Raw genomic sequence first — 6,000 nt, 5'->3', positions numbered from 1 at the left:
ATTAGTGATTTAAAATTTAAAAGTGATTTTAGTTGATTTAATCATAATTTATTTTATCAAACAAAAAATAGTTAAGATTTTATTATAATCACTTCTCTTTCTCTCGAAATCAATCCCAAAAGCAGCCTAAACTAGGCATCATAAACAAAAGTGTTTGGAGAGCTTTTTTTAGAGGGAAGAAAAAAAGAAAGCATTGAAGGGGGAGAGAAGAAGGAGAAAAAAAGATTGGATGTAAAGGAGAACTCTTTTTCAATTCATTTTTTAGGGAAGAAAAAAAGAGGAAAAAAAATAGAGATTAGAGAGGAAAGAAAGATGAAAAAAAAAAAAATACTATGGTCGTAGATGATGGCAAGAAGAAGATGGAAGGAGGTGAGGGAGAAGAGAGAAGAGAGAAAATTAAAAATAAAATATAAAAAAAATGAATTTTGGTAGTTTAAAAATGTAGAAAATTATAAACGTCACTTTTTCATTAGTATTTAGCAGAAAAATAGACTAATAATAGAACTCAATACAAAATTAGGGATGGAAATGTAACCTAACCAGACTTCGAAACTAAAAGTGTAATTTTCTCCCTAAACTAATAATAAATACATTATTTGGGTTGTTTTCAAATATACAAAAATAAACAAAAATATTTACAAAATATAACAAAATTTTAGAACTATCAATGATAGACGAAGTGTCTATAAGTGAGTAACATTGATAGAAATTTTGCTATATCTTGTAAATATTTTCAACAGTTTTTCCATTAAAAATAATTTCCCATTATATTTTTTGTTTTAATTTCTTCTTTAAATTTTATAATTTTCTTTTGATGTCAAATATAAATGGAAATGAATCCAAAACATTTTAAAAGTCATACATTTTTTTATTAGTTAATTCTACTATAAACTATAATTACTATAAAAAAAAGCTATAATTAATATTTCAATTTTTAATTTTACATATTTATTAAAAAAACAATTCAATCGTATTTTCGAATTAAAGTATATCAAATCTCTAACATAAAGTTTTGGATTCGTAGTTTTGAACTCGGTTATATATAAAATACGTAATACCTCTTTAAAAAAGCAACGTGTATGTTTTCATACAAAAACTTAATTCTACATAAATTTAAATTGCGTATAGAACCCATCAAAGCTTCGAATCTCTCAACTTCAATTCACCTTTTATCTTCTTAAAAAATAAAATAAAATAAAGGGTCGGAACATTCTAGCTTTTTCTTTTCTTATATAATGTAATGAGAATAATTGAGAGCAGGTGAAGAAAAGAGAGCTAAAAAAGTGGATTAGCTTAGCCCATAAACACACAAAGATGAGAAGTCTCCAGATGCTTCACTTTTCCCTTTCTCATATTTAACTGCTCCCTTCTTCTTCAATACAACTAGAATCTTTCCTTTCATAAAGGCCTATTCACACACCTCTCCTTTTTTTTTTTTTTTTTTTGGGGTAAAAAATATGACCAAATAAAGAGAAAAAAAAGGAAAAATAACCATAGTTTCTTGAGCTTTCTCATTAATTGTTGTGATTTAAATACCTTGTTCTTGTTCCTCTTCTTATCTTGGGAATTAAGTTTGTGTTGGATAGAAGATATGAGTGATCCCAAATATGCCTATCCCTATCCAGCTCCTCAAGGTATTGTTCTCACCACGTTTTTCAGCAGTTGGGCTATGTTCAAGTTGACGTCTTTTTAAGTTTTGTTTGATTTAGTATTTTGGTTGTTGTGAATTTACTTGCAGGAGGGTATTATCAAGGGCCACCCGTGATGGCGCCACCGCAATACGCTGCCCCACCGCCCAGAAGACAACCGGGCTTCTTGGAGGGATGGTATGCCAAAAAGCTTGTTCTTTGTTGATAAACTCTCTGTTGAATGGTTTTGGTTTTGCTTGCATATATCAAAAGTGAAGGCTAAATCTGTACTGGTTTATCCAAAGTAAAATACGTCTAGTTTCTGCTAGCTCGGTAGAAAATAGTTCATTATATAAAGAATAACGCGAGAACATCTAGACGCTACGAGCATTGTCGAGACGCTTCAAACATATCATAGCGACGAGATCATAGCGTCTAGATGCTCTGGTTTCCCTGTTTTTTACCGTATGGCTAACAGAGTGTTTAATTTTGTGCTTGCAGCCTTGCAGCTCTTTGCTGCTGTTGTCTCCTTGATGAGTGTTGCTGTGACCCTTCCATTATCTTTCTTACCTGATATATGAGACTCCACAGCCTTTTGTAGCTGTAAATTGGATTTTTTACTTCAGTAGATTCAAGTCTTACATCCCTTTTCTTTTCTTTTCCTTTATTTCCTTCTTTGTTAATGGTTTGATTTTGTGTAAACTTGGAAAGAAGATTTATTGGTGTCTAGAATAAACCTGTGTTTTGTTGTAAAGTATAGTATTTACTCATTTCATAGTAAATTTATGGGTCGATATTTAACAAATTTAGTCAATAAAATTTAGCTTGTGTGTTTATTTTAAGTTTCATTTTGAAATCCTTTCTCTGGCCTAATACGGGTGTTCATGGGTTGGATTGAAAGACTTTTTAGACCCAATCACGAAATATTTGGGTTGGGTTGATTCGAGTTAATTGGATCATTTATTTAAAAAACGTAAATATGTAAAAATCTAATTTAATTATTTTCATATATTGAATTAATATTAACCACTCAATTTCAATTTATATAGTGAAAATTTTCTTTCTATAGTAGAAATAAATAACTTTTAAGAGTTTTTGAAGAATAAATTATTCAAAAAATATTGGAATTAAATAAAATTAAAATCAATATATATAAAAATAATTGTGTTATAAGTAATAAAAAATATATTTTAAAGTTAATAATAAATTCGGGTTGGTTCGGATTGGTTTGAGTTATATTAGGTGAACTCATGAACCAACCCAACCTATAAAACGTTTATTTATTTGAACTCAACCCAACCCAAATGAGTTGATAATCCAACCCAAACCGCACGGGTTGGGTTGGGTTGATCGGTTTTTTCGGGTCAACGATTTTTTGAACACCCCTACCAAGAAAAGCAACAAACTCTAGAAGCTAGAGAACCCCCTTGTTAATGATCTTTTACTTAGACGGCATCTAGGGTTCCTTGCCACGCTCCAAGGTCAAGAACGTTAAGAATCCTACATTGAAAAGATGAGAAAACTTCACAATGTTTATAAAGATAGATGAGTTACTTCTCCCATTATCAATTGATTTCGAGATGAAACTTCATGTTTCTCTAAGTAAAGAACTAGGTCAAACCATCGTTCCAAGATTTGCAGGGTGATTCTATTTAAAAGTTGTATAAGGTTGTAGTAACCGTTGTTTCCAATAGAAGAATAAATGTTACACACCTTAGGTTTTTTTTTTTTTTTTTTTTTTTTTTTTTTTTTTTTTTTTTTTCTAGCTATGTACTTTTTCCAAAAAAAAGTTCTCCAAAATAGACACATTTTGTTTGATCATTTATGGGTGACATGAACTATACATAATCATAAAGTGATGTAATTATAATTTAAAAAAGAAAAAAGAAAATAAAAATCAAGATCATGTAGATGCACTGTTGGATATTTAGGAACGGATTGTTTTATTTTATTTATTGTTAAGAACGGGGCTGTACATGAATTCACGCATTAGACATGGCTTATGCGTTCGCACCCATGCGTCTGAGGTCATGCGTCGAAATGAAGATGCGTTAGATTAATATGCAATGACCACGCGTTCCTTTCACAAGTTTTCTTACGCTTGCGCCAAGTATAACACAAACGCAAGTTTCTCGGGTAATCTCAGGTCGAACACAGGGACTTGTCACTCAATAATTCTTGTGAAGCAATGCGTTTGAGGCGATGAAAGAAAAATAAAAAGAAGTTAAATGGATGTACACACTATTCCTACTCCTAACTAAACAGATTGAGTAATAGAAGACTTGCAATGAGAATAAGTAGAGACACGACAACCATTAACGTATAGTAATGTTTATTATCTTAAATTGCCCGAGTATCCCAGCTGATTGCACTAACGCGTCGCATACCTCTCGGTGGTCAACCGCATGACTATATCTCTATAGTGCATGGTTGCGTCGAGCATAAGATTGTGCCTATCTCTAGGAACAATGCGAACTTTGTTTTAGTGCGTTCCATCTCTTACCTTCTCAGGCAGTTAGACGCAGTTATTTAACTTATAGACAAGCAATGCAACATCCCATAGACAGCCGTTGTTATAGCCTTTCACCAAGCAAAGACGATTAACTCAATATACTCGCACAACGCACACCTCTCGGTGGGTTACTTCATGCATCCTATCTCTAGGCTACACGATTAAGCATGCGATTGTCTTTGATAAATAATCGCTGAAGATAACTATGATAGAGATGAAGATGATGAAGAAGATGGAAATGAAAGAGTTAAGATTTGCATTGATCACAAAATATCTTAATATCTTAAGCTAAAATGTAATACAACACAGAGATTAGAAGGGAAAGGAAGTACTCTACGTCAAGGCTGCTGGTAGTGCCATGGTTGAATGGTGGAGATGTCTCTCTCGAGCTCTATCTCCGACAAATGCTCTGATCGTCACTCGATCTGGGTTGTGGAAATGAAGAATTCTCACTGAAAATCTCTTTTAAGCTCTCATATGTGATCACAAACTTCTGCCTTGAGGCAGAAATTCAGATGTCTTAAAATGAAGGTCCTAAGGGCTATTTATAGAGTTTGGATGCCGATAGCTATAATGATGACAGTATGGCTCACTACTACTTTTGTTGTGGTATGGGCATTGTCACATCACCTTATCTTGTTGATACTCCCAAGGTATACGTCCGAGCTTGATTCAGCATCAACGTGTTCTACCCATCTTGCGATTGTCCTTCTATTATGGTCGTCACTCCGTGGCCACAATTTTCAATTGATCACCGCATTTGCTTGATCATTGCAACTTCCGTGCGTTGGACGCATACGATTACCGCAACTTCCATGCGATGCGTTTGTCTTTGCGATCGCTTGGCTTCAGCGCATGCGTTTGTCTTTGATTTCTTATTTCAAACGTATGCATTTGATTTCTGCGATAGCTATAAAAATAGACATTTTGGCATGGAGTAATGCATAATATTGGGGTTAGTGAGGATTTAGGTGCTAATTGATGCAAAATTCAATTTTTCGCAAATTCTAAGTATTATCACCGCATTTTCTATTTATTAGTCCTCATGATTCTAAATAAAAAGCTTATAATAACTGGTATTTCTGCCAATTATCATGCACTAAACTTGTAATTTATCCTAACATCATTTTTGTCCACAGTGAAGAATGTACTTGAGTTGAAAACTTCTTGGACCATAGAAGAAAGATTAAAATGGAAAAAGTTGAGAAACGATGCATTAATGTGATTTATAGTATGGTAATATTTTTAGCATGTTCCTTCTAATTTATTCTAACATCATTTATGTGATTTGAAATTGGGTTGAATACAATCAACAAGTCAATAATCCATATATAAAGATACTAATTGAAATACAAACATCTAGAAAATTAAAGATAAAAAATAAAGGAAGAAATGACTATCCATATGATCTTGATTTTTACCTTCAAGCTCTTGATCACACTCTAGCAATGCTCCAAGCTCCAAATTCTTTAAAAAATATAGTGATCTCTATTGTCACTCCTAACTAGAAAGAGATTTTTGTATGGATGATCCAAAAATTGGGTAAAAATGTCAAATGACCCTTTTTAAAAATGTCGAATGACATTTTGGTCACGTCAAATTCGGGTGACATTACCAAAATATTCTCGCACACATGTAGAAAAGCATCTCGCTCTCTCTCTCTCTATACCTTTCGCTCTCTCTCTATATCTCTCTCTCTCTCTTTATATATATATATCTCGCTTTTGCTCTCTCTCGCTCTCATTCCCTCTCGATATCTCTGTCATTCAACATCGTGGATTCGATGTAAGTTTGTTTCTGCTACTAGGTGATCTTTCTATTTTATTCAACGTTTCTCTTTGTATTTAGTAGTTTTTCATA

Source organism: Benincasa hispida, chromosome 5, assembly GCF_027475165.1.
Source record: "Benincasa hispida cultivar pf3 chromosome 5, pf3_genome.v1.1, whole genome shotgun sequence".
Classification (NCBI taxonomy): domain Eukaryota; kingdom Viridiplantae; phylum Streptophyta; class Magnoliopsida; order Cucurbitales; family Cucurbitaceae; genus Benincasa; species Benincasa hispida.
Note: the sequence above shows the minus strand (reverse complement) of the source record.